We start from the raw sequence: 24,741 nt of genomic DNA, 5'->3' as shown, positions 1-24,741 counted from the left end.
GACTTAAATCAGAGGCTCTTTCCTATATATTTGTTTGACAGTGAATACTAAACTAAATAGGCAAAAGGCCCCAAGTAATGACTAATACTGAATATCTTTCTATACTTTAAAATGGGGGCTTTGAGCCAGATTTAGTTTAATTTAGAAAAATTCAGTACTGCTTGTTACTGTACTTCAATGCTGTGAAACACATTTATGCTTTTATGTATATTATCCTGCTTAATCTGTACAGCTCTTTGAATCAGGTTTCTCTATCCCCTTTTATAGAAAGCAACCTGAAGGACAGAGAAGGTAATATACATTTAGTGTGGTAGCATGGAAGAAGGAGCCAGGGAGAGAGAGCTCCCTTACAGCGTGAGGAATTATTTGGATGTAAATGACAGCGAATACAATTCAGCTGACTTAAAAAAGAGACCGTTGCTAAGCTACCTGAAAGACCCTAGGAGTGAGGCTAGCCTTAGGCAAGAGGGTTCATACTGGGGCTCAGTTGATGTTATCAGTATTGTTTCTATCCATTTCTTGGCTTTATATTCTGGACTGGCTTCATTGTGAGACTTTCTGATGGCAACTTCAAAGCTATATCTTCCAAGCTTCAAGTGCAACTAAAAATGGGTTATCTCTTCCACTAGTCCCTTCAAAAGTCCTATTGTGCCTTACTGTCTCTAGCTGGGTCCTGTGCCCATCTCTCACCAATCACTGTTGCCAAAATCATGGAACAATCTTTTTGGCCAAGCCCGAGTGGTATACCCATCCTTAAAGTAGGAGAGTCGGGGAACAACTACTCCACTTGCACACGGACTGAGACTGAGAATGGGCTTAGTTTCCCAGAGGGCAAGAGAAGAACTGTTTCCAGAAGGTGAGTGAAGGTTTGAGTGTCAAAATAAAAACAAAAACAAAACAGATGTCTGTCATAGCCCTCTCTCACTGCCCCATGTTTACCTTCCTGTCCAGAGTCATGCCACTGACTGAAGGTTAGAGTTGCAGGAAATACCAATTCCATGGAGACCTTGGGACAGGAAAGAGTCCCAGGAAAGGAACTCAAAGTGGGAGGAATCAGTCAGAGGCCTAATATTCATGTGGATAGACCATCCAATAATCTGGCCTCTCACTGTCATCCTAGAGCCCTTTACCTCCATTCCAGTTCAGTTACGGCCATATTCTAGAACTCATCACCAGGAATATTTTTTCATTCTGAAAAAATACAGTCGGACATTCCTCCCCCACCCTTTTTTTTTTTTTTTTTTTTTGCCGTACGCAGGCCTCTCACTGTTGTGGCCTCTCCCACTGCGGAGCACAGGCTCCGGACGCGCAGGCTCAGCGGCCATGGCTCACGGGCCCAGCCGCTCCGTGGCATGTGGGATCTTCCCGGACCGGGGCACAAACCCGTGTCCCCTGCATCGGCAGGCGGACTCTCAACCACTGCGCCACCAGGGAAGCCTGGGACATTCCTCCCTTCATTCTTTCAGTTTATGCCCTGGGTTTGTCAATTCCTCACCCTGTTCAGGAAGTACAAGCCACTTGTAGTTCATCTGACAACATTCTGTCTTTATTCCCTCCTTCTCCAAGGAAAAACTTCACGGTCCATCACTTAACCCCACACCTAAATAGCTCTACTCTAAAGAGCCTTCCCCCTTCTCCTTTCATGTCCTGCCTGGCACAATCTAACTCTACCTTTTCTAGGCCTGCCTTCTAATAAAGGACTGATTCCTCTTTGATAAAGTCACACGGTTAAGTATGTTGGTACCACCACAAATTTATGTTCTACAACTAATGGTCAGCTTCAACATTGCCTGAAAATAATCCATTCATTCTTCCCATGTTTACTACGTACTTGGCACTTAGGACACAGCAATGAAGGAAACAAAGTTCCCTGTCTTGGTGGTGCTCATATGATTGTTTTCTTAGTCAATTCTCTTGCCTAAGTACTCAAAACTATTTCACTTTCCTACAACTTCGCCACACTCCTCACTCGTTGAGCATATGTGCTGGACCACCACAGGGGAATGAGAAGTCATGAAATGGGAACTTTTCATCATTAAAAACTTCAAAACAACAACAACAAAACCAAATCACGAACCCTCATCCTTTCTTTCCTCTTTCCTCCCTATTATACTGAAAGGTTTTCCTCAGATGCTTTCCTTGATCCTCCCACGCTGGGATCTGTCCTTGTTTTCCAATTCACAACACTTTCACATGCTGTGGAACACTTCTGGCTTAATTATCTACCTTCTCAGAGGACAGAGACCACGTTTACCTCATCAAAGCGGCGGGCGTACCTAGTAGAACTCGGAAACCTCTGCAGAAAATGGAAAAGGGAGCGATTTCTACACGGACGCCCTGCCCAGTGTGCTCTGGGGGTGGGGTCACGCTCAGGGGCGAGGCCACGTTCAGAGGCGGGGCCACGTTCAGAGGCAGGGCCTGAGGGGCTGCGCCGTTTGGTGTCGTAATGGCGACTGCTCCCGGCTGTTTGGCAAGACGTCTTACCTCAGGCTTTGGGTCCTGTTTCCATCGCTTCTGGAAGACAAAAGTTGAGATTTAAACTCAAAGACAGGATCTGAGCAAGGTTTCTGGACGCCTGCGTGAGCTTCCCCCTTGCCCTGTCTGAAGAATCGTCCGCCATTTCCATCCCAGCCGGTGGGCTTCTAGGCTTCTCAGTCCGTGAACCCCCACCCCAGGCCGCTGCCTCAGAAGCCCTGGAGGTGGGGCTGCGCCTGCGGGACACCCGCCCCCTCCGCACGGTGGACACTCAAGGGAACTCCATGGGGGTGATCTTAGCAACAAATGCAGTAACAGCATTGACTTCTGCTAAGTCGACACCTTGCCCTGGCCTTGCACAGGTGACCTAAGTCTCAGATCTCATCCATGATGTGCGGAGATACTAATATGAGCTAATGGGGTTGGCCTTGAGAACTGGAATGGACAAGTGAAGAGCTTTGAACACTGTTAAGGGCCAATGTTAAGGAATGGGCTGGGGGCCCTAATGCAGTTACCCTGTGAGCCTTGCCAGCCCCCAGAGGGGCCAGTGCCATGGAAGTGCCTGCACAGGTCAGAAGGACGGCGAGACTTCAAGGTGCCCGTCCATACACTAAATTAAGAAGTCATCTCTGATTCTCTGCAGGACCAGTGAGTATAAGGAGGATGCTCACAGTCCCCTGGTGGTGGTTTTCAGGTGAGCCCAAAGTGCTTTCATTTCCCCCGGGACCCATCAGTGAGCAGTAGTTCGTGGGATCCCCGGGTGAAGGCCTGTCAAGGCGTTAGTGTCAATGGACAGAGAGGGTAGAGGCAGAGCCATTTTTCACGCTTTGCAAGATCCAGGACGGCAGGACATGAGGCTGTCCCGCAGAAAGGGTTAGGCTTTTTACAGGGCAGAAAATCTCAGGTAAATGTCTTCAATTGCAGGTATTGATACAGTCATGGATTATTGAGGGCCTACTGTGTGTCCAGGTTCTGTATTAATTAGGAACCGTAGCCATGTGTATGTTAATAAAAGGGAAGAGAATCCTTTTTTTGTGACTGTTTTCCCTACTAGAAAATATTATTTAGTGAATTTGAAAGATATGGAATAGTAGAAGGAAGAATCTCATAGATTGCCACCTTCAAAATAATTACTGTTAACTTTTTGATGTATCTCTTCCCACATTTTGCTGTGCCTAATTGTACATTGCTTAAATAATATGTACTTTAAAAGAAAAACACCTACTATCATAAACATTTTAATGTTATTATAAACTTTCAGAAGTGACATTTTTAATGATGACATCCTAAGTGCTACAGTATTAAATTCTACTTTTTGTTGACATTTGGGTAGTTTATAATTTTTTAAAATTTTAATATTTTGCTCTCCATGTTTGGTCATAATTGTACTTGCTTATAAACTGTCCTATTACAAACAGCATAAAGCTTTTCCTAAATGTCTGATTAACCCAGGGCTGTGCCCTGGGCTGAATGCTTTTTTCTTTCTCCAGCTTCTTTCAATGAGTGGTTAGCTATTTCAGTGCTAGTGTCAAGCCAGTGAAAACAACTGCTTGCTAAACTGCTTGCTAAACATCCTCAATGTAAAATCTTCTAAACTTAACCCAGTGTCTTCCATTGGTCCCAATCTTTGTTCCCTCCCTCTTATCTTCCCCATATCAATTAGTAGCATCTGGACACTCAAACAAGACACACAAGAGCCATTCTGTACTCCTCTCTCTTCATTTTCCCCGTTACTAGTGAGCTACTACGTGGATGAACTGATAAAATATGCTGGACAGAGAAATCCTAGAGTTCTCACAGTGAACTACATCCCCTCCTAATGGATTGTAAAATCCATCAGGTCATGAGCTGCATTTTTGCAATTAATTTAAATATCCCATTCCAAAACAAAAACAAATATTTCATTCCATGTCAAAATTTCAGTTTATTTATTTACTTCCTTTTCTGCCTTAATTAAAAATTTTTAATTTTTAATTTTTTTAATTAATATGTATATTTTTAAGTATATTAGTTCTCATTTTATTCATAGCAAAATTCTGGTTTGGAGAACCAATTTTACAGCCACTCTACTTTCCTATCTCATTTCCTTCAAACGTCCCATCTTCTAAACACTCTTAGGTGCTCACTGTCCTCAAATATTTTGCACAGTGCCCAACACACAAGACATAAAATTTCAAAAAAGGAGACAAATATGTTATCTTGGTTGATTTCAAAATTATCCCATTCCTTAACTTTTTTTTCTTCAATTTTTGAGACTGAAAAGAGTTGGGAAACACCTTTATCTCTCCCTAGTCAAAGAATATTTTAATCTTACTCTCTGATCAAAACCAAAACTTTCTGTAACTCCTACCTAGAAATCAAACTCTGCACATCAGTCAAGGCTCTCTCAAAAGTTGCCTCCTCCATGAAGCCTGCTCTGAATGATTCAACCACAAGAAATCCTTCCCATGCCACATTTTATCTGAAGCTCTATATACTGAGTTTTTTGTGGATGTTTTATCTTTCCAGTTACCCTATCAGTCTCCACATCCCTTGCAGCACCCAGAGATATGACCAGCAACAGATCCTGCATTAATGAATGAATGAGGCCGGAGCCTAGGGAAGGCGGACACAGTGCGGGGTGGAGTGGAGAACGTGGAGCTTTGTACTGGATCTGAGGCAGGCTAAGGACTCTGCCTCACACAGGGTAAAGAAGACAGTGGTGAGGAGGGAGCAGATGAGACTGGCTGGGCACAGGGTCAGGAAGGAGACAAACTGGTATATCTGATTGCCAAACTGAAAAGGGTCAATTCCCTTCTGAACACAGTGAGAAAGGAGAGATTCTAGAAGCACACCGGGTTGCATCTAAAATCTACATGCAAGGGCATACACTCCTCTTCAACCTGCTGGCTGCCTTTTGCCTTGATTTAATTTTCCCCTTTCTCCTTTCACATTGTATCCAACAGGGAAGCAGCCAATATTTGCTATATAGTAACATACACTAAGAAAGCTGAATAGAGTCAAAAATCATCAACTGGAGAAAATGTCCTGTGGGGATTTCTTTCTGTTTTTTTTTTTTTTACCCAACACAGCCAAACTTTAATTAATTAATTAATAATAAAAAAGAGTACATTTGATGTATAGGTATGTTGCAATGAATCACTGAAAAGCAGTGAGGTACCCATCCCACCACCTAAGGAATAGAACTTCACCAATACCTCCTACTGATTTTTTTTTAATTAAAAACTTTTCATACAATTTTTAAAGGTTACTCTCCGTTTATAGTTATTCCAAAATATTGGCTATGTTCCCCATGTTGTACAATACATCCTTGAGCCTGTCTTATACCCAATAGTTTGTACCTCCCACTTCCCAACCCCTATATTTCCCCTCCCCCTGCTCCCCACTGGTAACCACTAGTTTGTTCTCTATATCTGTGAGTCTGTTTCTTTTTTGTATTCACTACTTTGTAGTATTTTTTATATTCCACATATAAGTAATATCATACAGTATTTGTCTTTCTCTGTCTGACTTATTTCACTTAGCGTAATGCCTTCCAAGACAATCCATGCTGCTTCAAATGGCAAAATTTCATGGCTTTTTTTATGGCTGAGTAGTATTCCATTATATATATATGTATATACCACATCTCCTTTATCCATTCATCTGCTGATAGACACTTAGGTTGCTTCCATATCTTGGCAATTGTTTTTTTTTTCCCCCACCCCACCACAGTTTTCCCCCCTTGGTGTCCATACATTTGTTCTCTACATCTGTGTCTCAACTTCTGCCCTGCAAACCGGTTCGTCTGTATTGGCAATTGTGAATAATGCTGCTATGAACATTGGGGTGCATGTATCTTTTCAAATTGGTGTTTTTGGGGTCTTTTTGCATATATATCCAGGAATGGAATTGCTGGGCCATATGGTAGTTCTATTTTTAGTTTTTTGAGAAACCTCCATACTGTTTTCCATAATGGCTGCACTAATTTGCATTCCCACCAACAGTGTAGGAGGGTTCGCTTTTCTTCACATCCTCCCCAACATTTGTTATTTGTGTTCTTTTTTGAAGATAGCTGTTCTGACAGGTATGAGATGATATGTCATTGTCGTTTTGATTTACATTTCTCTGATGATTAGTGACGTTGAGCATCTTTTTATGTGCCTGTTGGCCATTTGTATTTCCTCTTGGAAAAATGTTCAGTTCTGCCTCTTTTTTAATTGGGTTGTTTATTCTTTTGATGTTGAGTTATATGAGCTGTTTATATGTGTTGGATATTAATCCCCTTATTGGTCATATCATTTGTAAAGATATTCTCCCATGCAGTAGGTTATCTTTTCATTTTTTTAATGGTTTCTTTTGCTGTGCAAAAGCTTTTGAGTTTAATTAGGTCCCATTTGTTTATTTTTGCTTTTATTTCCTTTACTTTAGGAGATGGATCCAAAAACAGCTTGCTATGATTTATGTCAAAGAGTGTTCTGTCTTTTCCTCTAGGAGTTTTATCATATCCTGCCTTACATTTAGGTTTTTAATCCATTTTGAGTTTATTTTTGAATATGGTGTTAGAGAATGTTCCAATTTTATTCTATTACATGTAACTCTCCAGTTTTCCCATCACAACTTACTGAAGAGACTGTCTTTTCTCCATTGTATATTCTTGCCTCCTTTGTTGTATATTAACTGGCCATAAATGCGTGGGTTTATTTCTGGGTTCTCTATCTTGTTTCCATTGTTCTATGTGTCTGTTTTTGTGACAGTTCCATACTGTTTTGATGACTGTAGCTTTGTAGTATTGTCTGAAGTCAGAGAGCATGATTCCTCCACTTGTGTTCTTCTTTCTCAAGATTGTTTTGGCTATTTGGGGTCTTCTGTGTTTTTATACAGATTTAAAAATTTTTTGTTCTAGTTCTGTGGAAAATGCCATTGTTGTTTTGATAGGAATTGCACTGAATTTATACATTGCCTTGGGTAGTATGGTCATTTTAACAATATTGATTCTTCCAATCTAAGAACACAGTATGTTGTTCCATCTGTTTCGGTCATCTTCAATTTCTTTCATCAGTGTCTTATAGTTTTAGGAGTACAAGTCTTTTGCCTCCTTAGGTAGGTTTATTCCTAGGTGCTTTATTCTTTTCGATGTGATGGTAAATGACATTGTTTCCTTAATATCTCTTTCTGATACTTCGTTGTGATTGTATAGAAATGCAACAGATTTCTGTGTATTAATTTTGTATCCTGCAACTTTACTGAATTCATTGATGAGCTCTAGTGCTTTTCTGGTGGCATCTTTAGGATTTTCTGTGTATGGTATTATGTCATCTGCAGTGAGACATTTACTTCTTCCTTTCCAATTTGGATTCCTTTCATTTGTTTTTCTTCTCTGGTTGCTGTGGCTAGGACTTCCAAAACTGTGTTGAATAAAAGTGGTGAGCGTGGACACCCTTGTCTTTTACCTCATCCTAAAGGAAATGCTTTCAGCTTTTTACCATTGAGTATGATGTTAGCTGTGGGTTTGTCATATATGGCCTTTATTATGTTGAGATATGTCCCTCTGTGCCCCTCTCCACTTTCTGGAGAGTTTTTATCATAAATGGATGTTGAATTTTATCAAAAGCTTTTTCTGTATCTACTGAGATGATCATGTGGTTTTGTTCTTCAGTTTGTTAATATGATGTATCACATTGACTGATTTGTGGATATTTAAAAATCCTTACATCCCTGGAATAAATCCCACTTGATCATGGTGTGTGATCCTTTTAATGTATGGTTGGATTCAGATTGCTAGCATTATTTTTGAGGATTTTTGCGTCTATGTTCATCAGTGATATTGGCCTGTAATTTGTGTGTGCGTGTGTGTGTGTGTGTGGTATCTTTGCCTGGTTTTGGTATCAGAGTGATGGTGGCCTCATAGAATGAGTTTGGGAGTATTCCTTCCTCTGCAGTTTTTTGGAATAGTTTCAGAAGAATAGGGGTTAACTCTTCTCGAAATGTTTGATAGAATTTGCCTGTGAAACCATCTGGTCCTGGACTTTTGTTTGTTGGGAGTTTTTAAATTACTGATTCAATTTCATTACTGGTAATTTGTTCATATTTTCTGTTTCTTCCTGGTTCAGTCTTGGGAGATTGTACCTTTCTAAGAATTTGTCCATTTCTTCTAGGTTGTCCATTTTATTGGTATATAGTAGTTCTTAGTAGTCTCTTAATGATTCTTTGTATTTCCGTGGTGTTGGTTGTAACCGCCTTTACATTTCTGATTTTATTGATCTGGGCTCTCTCCCATTGATCTGGGCTCTCTCCCTTTTTTTCTTGATGAGTCTGGCTAAAGGTTTATCAATTTTGTTTATCTTTTCAAAGAACCAGCTTTTAGTTTCATTGATCTTTTCTAATGTTCTCTTTTTCTCTATTTCATTTATTTCTGTGCTGATCTTTATGATTTCTTTCCTTCTACTAATTTTGGGTTTTGTTTCTTCTTCTTTCTCTAGTTGATTTAGGTGTAAGTTTAGGTTGTTTATTTGAGATTTTTCTTGTTTCCTGAAGTAAACTTTTATCACTATAAACTTCCCTCTTAGAACTGCTTTTGCTGTCTCCCATAGGTTTTGGATCATTGTGTTTTCATTTTCATTTATGTCTAGGTATTTTTTGATTTCCTCTTTGATTTCTTCAGTGATCCATTGGTTGTTTAGTAGCATATTGTTTAGCCTCCACATGTTTGTGTTTTTTGCAGTTTTTTCTTGTAGTTGATTCTTGATCTCATAGCATTGTGGTTGGAAAAGATGCTTGATATGATTTCAGTTTTCTTAAATTTACCAAGGCTTGTTTTGTGACCCAGCATGTGACCTCTCCTAGAGAACATGCCATGTGCACTTGAAAAGAAAGTGTATTCTGCTGCTTTCAGGATGGAATGCTCTATAACTATCAATTAAGTCCACTTGGTCTAATGTGTCATTTAAGGCCAGTGTTTCCTTATTGATTAGCCATCTGGATGATCTCTCCATTGATGTAAGTGGGGTGTTAAATTCCCCCTCTGTTATTGTGTTACTGTCAATTTCTCCTTTTATGTCTGTTAACATTTGCCTTATATATATATATATTTTTTTTTTTTTTTCTTTTTTTTTTTTTTTTTTGCTGTACACAGGCCTCTCACTGTTGTGACCTCTCCCGTGGCAGAGCACAGGCTCCAGACGCGCAGGCTCAGTGGCCATGGCTCTTGGGCCCAGCCGCTCCGCGGCATGTGGGATCTTCCCAGACTGGGGCACGAACCCGTGTCCCCTGCATCGGCAGGCAGACTCTCAACCACTGCGCCACCAGGGAAGCCCTTGCCTTATATATTGAGGTGCTCCTATGTTGGTTGCAAATATATTTATGATTGTTATATCTTCTCCTTGGATTGATCCCTTGATCATTTTGTAGCGTCCTGTTTTGTCTCTTATGACAGTCTTTATTTTAAAGTCTGTTTTGTCTGATATGAGAATTGCTCCTCCAGCTTTCTTTTGATTTCCATTTGCATGGAATACCTTTTTCCGTCCCCTCACTTTCAGTCTGTATGCATCTCTAGATCTGAGGTGGGTCTTTTGTAGATAGCAGATATATGGGTCTTGTTTTTGTATCCATTCAGCCAGTCTATGTCTTTTGGTTGGAGCATTTAATCCATTTACATTTAAGGTAATTGTTGATATGTATGTTCTTATTGCCATTTTGTTAATTGTTTTGGATTTGTTTTTGTAGTTCTTTTTTTCCCCCTTTTCTTCTTTTGTTCTCTTCTCTTGTGACTTGAGGACTATCTTTAGTGTTGTTTGGATTCCTTTTTCTCTTTTGTGTGTATATCTATTATAGACTTTTGGTTTGTGGTTGCCTTGATGTTTCTGTATAGTGGTCTGTTTATATACATGATTGTTCTAACTTGTTGATCTGTTCGTTTCAAACCTTGCATTTATACTCTCTGCATTTTAAGTACCCTGCATTTGTACTCTCCTTCCCTCACAATTACTGTTTTTGATATTATTATTTTACATCTAATTGTTTTGTGTATCTCTTAACTGCTTATTACAAGATGATTTTAGTATCAATACTTTGATCTTTTCACCTCCCTACTAGCTTTGTGCGTGGATGATTTCCTACCTTTACTGTATGTTTGTTTTTACTGGTTAGCTTTTTCATTCTGTAATTTTCTCGTTTCTTTCTTGTTTCTTTTCTTGTTTCTTGTGGCCTTTTCCTTCTCACCTAGAGAAGTTCCTTTCATATTTGTTGTAAAGCTGGTTTGGTGGTGTTGAATTCTTTTAGCTTTTGCTTGTCTATAAAGCTTTTGATTTCTCCTCAAATCTCAATTGAGAGCCTTGCTGGTAGAGTATTCTTGGTTGTAGGTTTTTCCTTTTCATCACTTTATTTTTTTTAACTTTTTATTTTATATTGGGCTATAGTTGATTGATAATGTCGTGTTAATTTCAGGTGTATAGCAAAGTGATTCAGTTATATATATACATGTACCCATTCTTTTTCAAATTCTTACTCAGCCATTAAAAAGAATGAAATAATGCCATTTGCAGCAACATGGATGGACCTAGAGATTGTCATACTGAGTGAAGTAAGTCAGACAGAGAAAGAGAAATATTGTATGATATCGCTTATATGTGGAATCTAAAAAAAATATACAAATGAACTTTTTTACAAAACAGAAACAGACTCACAGACTTAGATAATGAACTTAAGGTTACCAGGAGGGAAGGGTGGTGGGAGGGATAGACAGGGAGTTTGGGATTGACATGTACACACTGCTGTATTTAAAATGGATAACCAACAAGGACCTACTGTATAGAATAGGAAACTCTGCTCAATATTATGTAACAACCTAGATAGGAAAAGAATTTGAAATATATTGTGATACTCCCTTCTGGCTTGCTGAGTTTCTGTTGAACAAGTTCCCTTGTATGTTACTTGTTTTTTTTTTTTTTACCTTGCTGCTTTTAGTATTCTCTCTTTATCTTTACTTTTTGTCCTTTTGATCACAATATCTTGGTGTGTTCCTCTTTGTGTTAATCCTGTGTGGGACTCTTTGTGCTTCCTGGACTTGGGTGACTATTTCCTTTCCCAGGTTAGGGAAGTTTTCAGCTATTATCTCTTCAAATATTTTCTCAGGTTCTTCCTCTCTCTCTTCTCCTCTGGGACCCGCATAATGCAAATATTAGCACACCTGATGTTGTCCCAGAGGTCTCTTATGTGTCTTCTTTTCATTCTTTTTTTTTTTCTTTTCTTTATTCAATGGCAATGATTTCCACTAGCCTTACGGGTTACTGATTTGTTCTTCTGGAATCATTTAGTCTACTACTGATTCCTTCCAGTGTATTTTAAATTTCAGTTATTGTATTCTTCATCTCTGTTTGGTCATTCTTTATATTTTTTAACTCTTTGTTAAAAACTTCTAACTTCTTGTTCTGTGCATCCATTCTCGTCCAAGTCTTTGATCATCTTTATCATCACTACTCTGAACTCTTTCTCAGGTAGATTTCCTATCTCCACTTCACTTAGTTCTTCTTCTGGGGTTTTATCTTGTTCCTTCGTCTGGAACATATTCCTCTGCTGCCTAATTTTGTCTAAGTTGCTATTTATATTTTTATGTTCTAATTTTGTCTAAGTTGCTATTTATATTTTTATGTATGTGGTAAGTTAGTTATGTTTCTTCACCTTGGAGAAGTGGCCCTCTGTAGTAGGTGTCCTATGCGTCCCAGCAGTGCACTCCCCTCTCGTCACCCAAGCTATATGCTTTAGAGGTATACCCTAAGAGGGCTACATGGGTCCTTCTGTCGTGGTGGACTAACTATGTGGGTGGTCTGATAGGCCCCAGGTCTAGTTGGTTGCCAGGCTGCCTTGTGCAGATGCTGCTGGCTCCTGTTTAGTGGGGTCTGGTCATGACGTGGCTGGCTGTGGAATCTTAGGGGGTCCTTGAGGCTAGTGCTGGCTCAGTGGTGGGCGGAATCAGGGTCCTGAAGGCTCTGGGGCTTTTGCCTACCCACTGGCAGATGAAGCCAGATCCTGGGGTTAGTGCTAGTCCACTGGCAGGCAGAACTGGTTTCCTGGAGTCTGGCTGCAGGGCCCAGGGAAATCAGAGCTTATTTTATCAATAGATCGTTGGGTGTGGAGGGGTGTCAGTTCCTGACACATTTGGGTATGGGGTCTGGATGTCCTAAAAGTCAGTTCCTGACACATTTGGGTATGGGGTCTGGGTGTCCCTGCTAGTGGGCCAGGCCAGGGCCCAGCTGGTACTAGGTACGGTATATGGCCTGAGCTGTGGGATCATAGTGTTCATGGTTCTGGTGTCTGCCCTTTGGTGGATGAGGCTGGTCTAGTAGCTTGGTCTGGCTTCCTGGTAGGAGGGGCTGGTGCCTGTCCACTGGTGGGTGGATCTGGGTATTGGCCCTCTGGTGGGCTGGGCCATGTCTAGGGACAAACCCAGAGGTGGCTGTGAGCTCTTTAGTCTTTAGTTAGCCTGTCTACTGATGGATGGGGCTGTGTCCCATTTTGTTGTTTGTCTGAGGTGTCTCAGCAGCGTTGCCTGCAGGCTGTTTGGTTGGTCCACATCTTGGAACTAATGAGCCAAGATGTCAGCCATCAGCAATGTTCCCTAATATATCTGCCACCAGTGTCTATGTCCCCAGGGTGAGCCGCAGCTCCCCCCACCCCCCAAACAGGAGACTCTCTCAGACTAGCAGGTAGGTCTGGCCCAAGCTCCTATCAAATTAATTCTTTTGCCCTGAGTCCCAGTGTACGTGTGATTTTTATGCGCCCTTGAAGAGTGAGGTGTCTATTTTTCCCAGTCCTGTGGGGCTCCTGCAATTATGCCCTGCTGGACTTCAAAGCCAAATGCTCTGGGAGTTCATCTTCTCAGTACCAGACCCCCTGGCTGGGGAGCCTAACGTGGGGCTCAGAACTCTCGCTCCTGTGGGAGGGTCTCTGCAATATAATTATTCTCCAGTTTGTGGGTCACCCACCCAGGGAGGGGTATGGGATTTGATTATATCACGAGTCCACCCCTCCTACTGGTCTCGCTGTGGTTCCTTCTTTATGTCTCTAGCTGTAGCAGATCTTTTCTGGTAGGCTCCAATCTTTTTTTATCTATGGTTATTCTGCAGATAGTTATGATTTTGGTGTGCTTGTGAGAGGAGGTGAGCTCAGGGTCTTTTTACTCTGCCATCTTGGCTGCTCTTCCACAAAATTTTGTGGGCTCACCTTTATGATCAGAAAGGGTTGATTTCCCCCCGTGATAACATGAAGTGGGAATATCATTCTCAAATATCAGATGAATTGGATGGAAAAGTATGGTTGACAGGGAAACACTAGCGTTCTCATTGTCTGCTATACTCCCCAAATAGACTGTAAACTCATGGTCAGGAGTATTTTTTAAAATTATTTTTACTTATGTAAGTAATGCATTATTAAATTATCTGAGTTAAAAAATTAAAACAGTCTCCATAAGTCTAAAGACTCCCACTGATCAGCCTTTCCTAGAAGGTAAACACTCAATTACTATTATCAGTTTGATATGCTATGCATTGACCTAGAATATGTATAGTTATAAAAATGTATCACATTGTATATGTTGCTCTACAGCATGGTTCTTTTATTCACCAGGTGTCTTGTCAGTTTACCTGTAAAGCTTATGTAGATGTACCTCAGTCCTTTGAACTGCAGCATAATAGTTCTTTAAATGGGTAATCATCTTTTTTTTTTGGATCGCTGCACATTTGTTTCCTATTTTTTATTATTATAAACAGTGCTGCCATGAACCACTTTCTATATGCCTCACTGTGCATATTTGCAAGTGCTTCTCTAGAGTGTATACCTAGAAATGGAATTTCTGGGTCAGGCTGTTCATATATATATATATATATATATATATATATATATATATATGTATGTATGTGTATATATATATATATATATATTTTTTTTTTTTTTGCGGTTCGCGGGCCTCTCACTGTTGTGGCCTCTCCCGTTGCAGGGCACAGGCTCCGGACGCGCAGGCTCAGCGGCCATAGCTCATGGGCCTAGCCGCTCCGCGGCATGTGGGATCTTCCTGGACCGGGGCACGAACCCGTGTCCCCTGCATCGGCAGGTGGACTCTCAACCACTGCGCCACCACGGAAGCCCTGTTCGTATTTTTAAAAACATGTATGTATTTATTTAAAACATTTAATGAATAAACTTTTTGAATAGGAAGTAAATGCACATGGTGAAAAATCATTGAAAAGTTGTGATATGAGAAGTAATCTCTTTTATTCTGGAACAGTTCTTTATTGATGCTTGACTTTTATAAATGTTAAATACTACAAGCCAGTTATTTTGTAGTATGTCTTCAATTTGGGTTTGTCTGGTGTTTCCTCATGTTAGTTTTAGGTTATATGTCTTTGGTAGGAATAGCACACAAGCGAGGCTGGTTTCTTATTTTATCCTATCAGGTGATGCATGATTTTCATTAATCTCGTTACTGATGATGTTCAATTTAATCATTTGGTCAAGGTGTTGTCTGTCTGCCAGACTTTTATACTATAAAGCTTTCCTTTTTTTTTGAGTAGAGGTATTTTGAGACTCTGTATATATCTTTCTATTCATCACACTTTTCATTCATTCATTCATTCATTTATATTCACACGGGCTCATGGTTTTCTATTTTATTTGGTTAATTATAGTCTGTAATCAATATTTATTTATTTATTTTTCTTTTTTCTTTGGCCGTGCTGAGGGACTTGTGGGATTTTAGCTCCCCAAGCAGGGATCAAACCTGGGCTCCCTTCAGTGGAAGCAGAGAGTCCTAACCACTGGACCACCAGGGAATTCCCATGTAATCAATATTTATTTTGGTGTTTATGTTGTCTCAGGTTTGGACAGTGGGAGCCCCTTCAAACTGGCTTCTGGATCCTTTTGACATATCTCTATCATTCTTTGAACATTTTCTTACTTTATCATACAACATGTGTCAGGAGCATCTTGTATTTTCTGGCATCCAGTCCTAGAATCAGCCATTTCTCCAGAATGCCCTGGTTTAATTTGCTGGAGTATGGTATCTAGAAGCCATTATGTTGGTTCTAACTGTGGTAAGTATGTTCATTGCTATTGGGGTGTTACTGTTCCATGTCTTCTCAGTGGACACACATATACATATCTGTGTGTGTGTGTGTGTGTGTATACACATATATACATATATATGTGTGTGTGTGTTTATATAACGTGTAATACATATTATAATGTACATATAATATGCATCTATATATTTTTTGTGTCTGTATATATTGAAAGCTGTGAGTTCACACTAATACCTCCAATTCCAGTTAAATATCCAACACTGCAGTATTCATTGTAATTTTCTTCCTCTCCATATCTGTAACTTCCTTTTCCAGTAGTGAGAAGTCTGTCTCCCACTCTTCCTAAAAGAGGAAGCACTTGTGATGTTTGGTAGACCAATATTAATTCTTCCTCTCTCAACTTGGGGTCTACATGGGACAGTAATTATGCAACGTGAAAACATGGATAATAGAGTTTTGTTTGATAGTTTAATCTGCATTTGATAATTTAATCTTTGAAAATATTAAATTGAGTAGAATCTCTAATTTTACATTTATAGGTATTTATACTATGTTATCACTGCCAAGAGAAGCAAAATCTTAGTTTGATATCTCAGGAGATGATCATACTGTCATACTGCAAATGAGGGAAATGACTTATATGATATGTAATTGTCTTTATAAAAAACTTCCTGACTTTATATCTTTAGTGGAAATAAAAACAACTGGTTCCAAGTTGCAGCTATGAGGAAATCTCTGAGTTTATTTAAAGCATTTATTTAAAAATGTTTCTGGGCTTCCCTGGTGGCGCAGTCGTTGAGAGTCCGCCTGCCGATGCAGGGGACGCGGGTTCGTGCTCCGGTCTGGGAAGATCCCACGTGCCGCGTAGCTGCTGGGCCCATGAGCCATGGCCACTGAGCCTGCGCGTCCGGAGCCTGTGCTCTGCAACGGGAGAGGCCACAACAGTGAGAGGCCCGTGTACCGCAAAAAAAAAAAAAAAAAAAAAAAAAAGGGTTTCTTTTTAGTTGGAAAACCTTTTGATAATTTTCTAACCTGCCAGCTACCATTTTATTTTCTAAAATTTATGGTTATCATTAGAATCAGGTATAAAATGTTATACTTTTCACATTTACATGTTTTAAAATTAAGAAATCTTTAATTAAGGGTGATATTTGATTCATTAATGGTAATGTATTTCTTCTAATAATTATAAGTATCTTAAATGTGGTATCAGCTATTCTTTTTCAGATCTTTGGCCTGGGATCACTTTTCCACCCACACAGTTCCCTTTTCATGTCTTTAGGTACTGCTGACTAGGCTGGGCTTCTCTAATCTCCAGTTTTTGAGATTGATTTTAGCTGTTAAATAGGAAGCTTAAACTCAACATGAACAAAACAAAACCCTTTTTTTTTTGTTTTCCTTTCAGTTTTATTGAGATATAAATGACATACAGTGCTAAGTTTAAGGTGTACAGCATAATGATTTGACTTACATACATCATGAAATCATTACCACAATAAGTTTAGTGAACATCCATCATCACATATAGATTCAAAATAAAAAGAAAAAGTATTTTTTCCTTGTGATGAGAACTCTTAAGATTTACTTTCCTAACAATTTTCATACATACAGCAGTCTTAATTATATTAATCATGTTGTATATTACATCCCTAATACTTACTTATTTTATAACTGGAAGTTTGTATCTTTTGACCACTTTTATTCAATTCTGCCTCCTTCCACCTCCACCTTGGGTAACCACAAAATCTGATCTCCTTTTCTGAGTTTGTTTGTTTTTGAAGTATAATTGACCTGCAACACTATGTTAGTTTCACATAGTAAAACATAGTGTTTCAGTATTTCTGTGTGTTACAAAATGATCACCACTATACTAGTTACTGTCACCCAACAAAGATATTACATTATTATTGACTATATTCTCTACACTGTACACTTCATCCCCATGACTCATTTATTTTTGTAATCGGAATTTTGTACCTCTTAATCTCCCTCACCTATTTTGCTGATCCCCCACCCTCCTTCCCTCTGACAAGCTATTCTCTGTATCTATGACTCTGTTTCTGTTTTGTTATGTTTGTTCATTTGTTGTTTTTTTAGAATCCACACATAATAGAAATCATACATTATATCTTTTTGTCTTTCTCTGTGACTTATTTCACTTTGCACAATACACTCTGGGTCCATCCATGTTGTTGCAAGTGGCAGAATTTCATTCTTTTTTTATGTCTGAGTAATATTCCATTGTGTATATATATATATATATATATATATATATATATATATATATATATACATATATATATATATATATATATATATATGTACACCACATTTTTAGTCATTCATCTGTTGATGGGCACTTGGGTGCTTCCATATCTTGGCTATTATAAATAGGGCTGCTGTGAACATTGGGGTGCATGTATCTTTTCAAATTAGTGCTTTCATTTTTTTCCAGATATATACCCAGGAGTGAGATTTCTGGATCATGTGGTAGTTCTGTTTCTAGTTTTTTGAGGAATCTCCATACTGTTTTCTATAGTGGCCTCACCAATTTACATTCCCACCAACAGTGCATGAGGGTTCCTTTTTCTTTCTTTTTTTCACATCCTTGCAAACACTTGTCATTTGTTGTCTTTTTTTTTCAAAAATTTCAATTTTTTTTACACATTGCATATCAAAAAGTTTGAAAAGAAAAGTTTCAACAGGAAGTTAGCAAATTCTCATAGATCTGCCTGTTTCTAGCACTTGGGGGAGATGGGAGTCTTGTAGTTCTTAGAGACTGGAATCCTGATGGCAGAACTTCAAATGTTCTCATCACTTGCCAAGGAAGTGCCATACTTGATCTTCTTCATTACTTCCTTTATTCAGTGAAAATGACACTGATTCAACTAATGATCTAGCTTCCTCTTGAGAACAATGGAAAGGGCTATCACATACCTGCACATTTGTCCAATTTATAGCCCCTCCATCACACTTCTCCATAAGCAATGCTTTGCAACATTCATGAGTAGATTTAATAACTTTAAGAGCAAAAGCCTTGTTCTTGAATTCTCCATTAAAAGCTAACTGGTTTTCCAGTTTTCCCTCTGGTATCTTATAAAATCTAAACCAATTAAGCGTAGCTTCTAAGTAACCAGGTTTGTACTTCTTAACATCTTCAATATCATGAAACTTTGAGGCTTCAAGATCATTCACATTGATAGCAATTAATTTCCAGTCTGTTTCACCCTGATCAATAAGAGCCAGAATCCCAGGGATCTTCACATGAACAACATCTCCACAAGAAAGAACCTTTGAGCGTATCTCACAAACATCAATAGGATTATTATCTCCACAGCAGTCTGTGCTCTTATCTTTTCGATGGGGATCTTCCCAAGTCTGAGGGAGCGCACCATAATTCCATATATAACCCTTGTGAGGAAAGATAATTGCCACATAGGGAAGCTTGCCATCCTTTACATCTTGTTTAATGGGATTCAATGACTCCTCTGTGGCAATCTCCATTTTAGCATTTGTCCACGGAGGTACTTCTACAACCATATTAAACAAATTCTCATATTCATCATTTCGTGCTCTCTTTGTAGGAATGCCATTTTCCTCTTCAGAGGAATATCATGAAAGGGGAAATGTAGTGACCAGCTACATTCTTGAAAAAGAGGTGGTAACCAGGAGTGGGGCTGGCTGTGCTCCTCTGTGTGGTACAGGGCCATGGTGCAACACGGCCAGGACCCTGAGCTCGCTCCCTGTGGCAGGTGGGCAGCAGTGGCGGCGGTGGTGGTGGCAGGGGGGGCGCCAACGCTCCAGGCCCAGCTGGTCTGTTGTCTGTTTGATAATAACTATTCTTACATGTGTGAGGTGAGATCTCATCGTGGTTTTGATTTGTATTTCCCTGATGATTAGTGATGTTAAGCATCTTTTCGTGTGCCTGCTGGCCATTTTCTTTGGAAAAATATCAGTTCAGTTCCTCTGCCCATTTTTTAATTGGATTGTTTGTTTTTTTGACATTAAGTTATATGACTTCTTTGTGTACTTTGATATTAACTCCTTATTGGATACATTGTTTGCAGATTTCTTCTCCCATTCTACCGGTGGCCTTTTTGTTTTGTTGGTAGTTTTCTTTGCTGTACTTTTTAGTTTGATGCAGTCCCATTTGTTTATTTGCTTTTGTTTCCTTTGCTTGTTTGTTTTTTAAGTCAAACCTTACCTTCTCACATTTCCCCCTATTTCTATAAGTAGCAACATCCTTCTTTGAGTTTCTGAGGTCAAAAATTTTTCAGTGGGCTTCCCTGGTGGTGCAGTGGTTGGGAGTCCACCTGCCAATGCAGGGGACCGCGGGTTCGTGCCCCGGTCCAGGAGGATCCCACATGCCGCGGAGTGGCTGGGCCCGTGAGCCATGGTCGCTGAGCCTGCGTGTCCGGAGCCTGTGCTCCCCAGCGGGAGAGGCCACAACAGTGAGAGGCCCGTGTGTCGCAAAAAAAAAAAAAAAAAATTTGCAGTTAGCTTTGACTTTTTTCTCACTCTCATACCCATAATTGTTCCATCATTAAATCTTTTATAGTATATTCAGATCTGTCTAATGCTCTCTACCTGCTTCCTACTCAGTCTTAGTGATTCAAGCTACCATCATCTCTTGCCTAAATTCTTCTGGTAGCCTCCGAATTGTCTTCCTGCTTCCATGTTTGCCTTACCATCTGTTCTCCACCTTGAAGCCAGACGGATATTTTAAAAACATACATTATATCATTTTACTTCTCTGCTCAAAACTTCCAGGAGCTTCTCTCTTTAACTCAGAAAAAAGCCCAATGGCCTCTGCATACCTTACATTCAATCTAAGTTTTTTCTGCTTCTTTGGCCTCATCTCCAGCATTCTTTCTTTTTCTTGTTCTACTCTAGCCGTACTACTGGCCTTCTTGCTGTTCTTTGAACATACTAAACATTTGCCTACCTCAGGGCGTTTGCAGTTATTATTCTCTCAGGCCGGAATGCTCTTTAATCTGATATTTTCTTGGCTTAAATCCTTCGGTTTTTTTCAGGTCTCTTGCTCAAATATCACCTTATCAGAAAAAGCTTTCCTGACTGCCCTAAGTAAAATTAACCTACCTCTCATGCTCCTTATCCCCCTTTCCTGTTTAATATTTTTCCATAGCACTTGTCACCATCTAACATATTTTTTATATAATTAACATTGTACTTTACATACCATCTATCTGAATAAATTATATATATTTAGTATAATGTATGTTGACTTATAGCCCCCACTAGACTCTAAAGTCCATGGAACCAGGGACTTTGATTTTTTTTATTATGTGTCCTCAGTGTTTGTAACAGTTTTTAAAATGTAGTTGGTGTTCCATTAATATTCGTGGGGTAAGTAAATAAATAAATTTACCTTATTAGAGAAAGAATTTACTTTGTTCAGATTCTAATAGTACCAGTCAAGTTAAGACATTTCCTGATGCTTTCTTCTCTCTTTGCCTAGTTCCATCCCTGATGGAAACAGAAGCAATTTTGTGTGTGGAGATGGGAGTTGGATGGGTTAAAGAATTCAAGGGAGGAACTAGAGAAAAAGAAGACCATACCCTTCTCCTCCACTTTAAGTGTCCCAGGTTGAAACTACTACCAGATGGCAGAGGGAAGAAGTTTTAACTTTAAATCAAGTTGGTGTTTTGATTAATAAACTGGACTAGACATTATTATTACTGAGCTAGATTATTCTTGGCACTAAACGTAACTTAAAAGAAGAGTGTCTAAGAAAATTATGGGACCTTTCCTTACCCAACATTTTCTTCAAAGGACAAGAGAAAAAAATGAATCTGCAGATTGGTTATAAAGGACCTAGTATAAAGGGAATGAATGAAGTTGTTGTTTGTTTGGTTTTTTTTTTGTTTGTTTGCATTCTATGGAGTTCTGCTTAATCAACATAATGGTTACCCTTGTATTGTGCTCTTTATCACAATGGTTAGTAATCTGTTGTTTACGTGTCTGTCTCCCTTACTAGACTATGAGTATAAGAAGAGAGGGCCAGTGTTTTATTAAGCCTGTTTATCCAAGACCCACCAGGGTGCCTGAAACATAGCAACCATTTAGTGTTTGTTGAATAGCACCCTCCTCCCCCAGCCTCTCTTCTCACCTCAATTCAAGAGTTACCTGCATACCAAAATACGTTGAGTATCAAAAATGCAATATTTGGCGATATAAAAGAGGCTGATTGCTTAGATATTTAGAGATTATACTGTATTCCAAGGTTTAGATCTGCTTACCACAATGAAAATTTAATATCACTCCATTCTATACTCTAAGGGAAAACCCTTTACTTCTGATGTATCACAGGGTTGCCTTTATTCTTCCTTTCTTGCTCAAGCTCTCAGCCACTTAATCTGTCTCCCCCGGCAGGGTATGAATGTGGCTTTTATGGAATCCAGTGTTTAGAATAAAAGCTGAAAATAATCCTCTTCTCTCCACATCTGGTATTGCTGTGATGCCTTTTAAAGGCAGAGCTTGAACCCTTATTATTTAAAAGTTTGAAAGTCAACATCTTCTGTATGCTTGTGGCAAATGCAAAAAAAATTGACGACTTTTTGAAAGACTGTGGAGAGAGCCTGTGTTTTAGTATAAAAACTACAGCATCATTGTCACTATGATCCAGAGGCGAAAAGTTATAAAACATTTCGGCTCAAAGAGATGCCACATGAGTTTAATAATTTTCATGTGGATAATCATTTTCCAAACAAACTGTAGCCATGACTTAATCCCTCCTAGAAAGACAGGAGTGTATCTTCAAACAAACTGCCTAAGCTGCTTGTTCACAGTTTGCTTTTTGATTCAGCAAGACGGATTATGAGGGGTAACACCCAGAGCTGTGACAGCTTTGGCTAAATCCCACCTGGCGTTCAGTTCGTTCTTTTCTCCTTGAAAAAGCTCCCCAAGTTCATAATTCTACAAAAGGCTCAATCAAAATCATTGGAGGAGTGCCTTGGCTTAAGGATGGTGGTAGTGGCGGGGTTGGGGGGCGGTGTTGGGGGAGGGGTTTAATATGCCAAGTAAAAGATCCATTGTTATTGAAAAATTCTTCATTTGTTTTATTTACATAGTGAAAGCAACCCAAGTATGAATCCAATTTGAAAAATGCAGTACTTTGGCTGACTGTGAAGTAAAGTAAAAACATTTAAGTCCTATCCCACTGCTTTTAGTGAGTCTTTCCTGGTCAGTGACAGCCCAGTGACCCTTCTTGGGGCACAGTGCGGCTGCCTTTTTCCTGACCTCTAGACGTTGTTTCTTCCATGGCACTCATCCACAATCATATTATATATATAATACACATGTGAAACCTCCTCCATCATATTTATTAGCCTATCTCCTTTCTACTATGGTTACTATCACCTTTATTCCCCTCACCCTGGCTAAAAGTGTCAATAGGGAAGGAAAGAAAAATTTGGTAGTCTTTCATTGCATATGAGAGTTCCTGACAGAGGAGTTGCAAAATACAGGACTAAATGGCTACTAAGTATTTCTTTTTTCAGTTGTAGGATGCCGTGTTAGGTATCTCACAGTTCTTTAGTTCCTTGGTTAGAATAGGCAAGTTAGTGTTAATTGTTTATGGTCAGCAGCTGTCCACTTTGGGATATCAACATATTGGTCAGTCTTCATTACTCATGAAGTGGGTAGCAGATCATTTGCCATTAATAATTAAAATGCTGACATTTAAGAATAAATTACTTTGGGCTTCCCTGGTGGCGCAGTGGTTGAGAGTCTGCCTGCCGATGTGGGGGACGCGGGTTCGTGCCCCGGTCCGGGAGGATCCCACATGCCACGGAGCGGCTGGGCCCGTGGGCCATGGCCGCTGAGCCTGCGCGTCCGGAGCCTGTACTCCGCAACCGGAGAGACCACAACAGTGAGAGGCCCGCGTATCGCAAAAAAAAAAAAAAAAAAAAAAAAAAAAAAAAGAATAAATTACTTTAAAAATGGAGCTAGGGGCTTCCCTGGTGGCACAGTGGTTGAGAGTGTGCCTGCTAATGCAGGGGACATGGGTTCGAGCCCTGGTCTGGGAGGATCCCACATGCCACGGAGCAACTAGGCCAGTGAGCCACAACTACTGAGCATGCGCGTCTGGAGCCTGTGCTCCGCAACAAGAGAGGCCGCGATAGTGAGAGGCCCGCGCACCGCGATGAAGAGTGGCCCCCGCTTGCCACAACTAGAGAAAGCCCTCGCACAGAAACGAAGACCCAACACAGCAAAAATAAATAAATTAATTAATAAACTCCTACCCCCAACATCTTCTTAAAAAAAAAAGGGGGAGCTAAATCAAAACCATCCGTATTTACAGTAAAATCAGTTTATCTTTACTTGCATTGAAGCAGCAAAAGAAAGTGTAGAGTTAGCATGAAGAATTGTTGACAATGTCTATGGGAGTACTACATTCCTGGGAGGACAAAAGGTTAGGAAACACAAATCTTTGCTTCAAAGCCCTAGAAAGTAGAAGCAAGAGATGGCAAAATTAGATTGCCTTATACTCTTTGATCCCTTGTCATCATTCCCTGTATGGACAGTAATTTTGTACCTGATGCTACCTTCCTAAAGTCATTTTTGAGACTTGGTTTCTAACGTATAACTACTTAGCATGCATTTGATCCCATATGCTAACAAGAAAGGAAAACTATAAATCCAATCTTGCTTTGAGATTGAACTATGGATTTCAATTACTATATCAAACCTTATACCTGAATTGTTGTTAAGCGCCAACATTATTTGCATCTAACTTCCTCTTCCTTTATCTGCATACCTATCATGGAAGTGCTAAGCAGGAATACAGGGGCACAAGGGTTGTCAACCTATGGGAAAAGGAAATAAATTTTAGAAATTTGATGTTTGGTCCCTGGATCATTCAAGAGTGGCGGTCTGTTAAAATATTGATGTGTGCATATGGTGTCATCTCTTCAGATATCCTAGTAACAACCTATCTTTGAGACTCAGAACTTGAAGTTTAAGAAGAGCATGAATTGAGAATATGGCATTGTATTAGTCTTTTTCTCTCTTTCAATCTTTGATAGGTGTTGAGGACAATAAACTTGAAGGTTTTTTTGTACTTTGATTAAACAGTTTAATTATTGTATTGTTTTAATATTTTCTGTGGTTTCTGTGTTTTTCACATTTTGCACCATTATTTCAGGTCTTCTGGACCTGAGATTCAAGTACAAGTTGTTGAAATTATTACATT

The 24,741-nt window shown here is 39.5% G+C and overlaps 1 long non-coding RNA gene and 1 pseudogene across 6 annotated transcripts in view; one reads left to right on the top strand and one right to left on the bottom strand.

The window, feature by feature from the left end:
- LOC308610052 overlaps nucleotides 1-24,741 on the top strand; it is a 1,140,458-nt gene that overhangs the window by 761,979 nt on the left and 353,738 nt on the right. The gene's annotated exons all lie outside the window — the stretch shown is intronic.
- Nucleotides 18,306-19,237, bottom strand: LOC308610049 (inorganic pyrophosphatase 2, mitochondrial-like; annotated as a pseudogene). Its single transcript has one exon. The product of its transcript is annotated as an inorganic pyrophosphatase 2, mitochondrial-like (transcript).

This window comes from Mesoplodon bidens, assembly GCF_964165515.1.
Source record: "Mesoplodon bidens genome assembly, contig: HAP1_SCAFFOLD_81, whole genome shotgun sequence".
Taxonomy (NCBI): domain Eukaryota; kingdom Metazoa; phylum Chordata; class Mammalia; order Artiodactyla; family Ziphiidae; genus Mesoplodon; species Mesoplodon bidens.
Note: the sequence above shows the minus strand (reverse complement) of the source record. Positions and strands in the feature narration are given on the sequence as shown.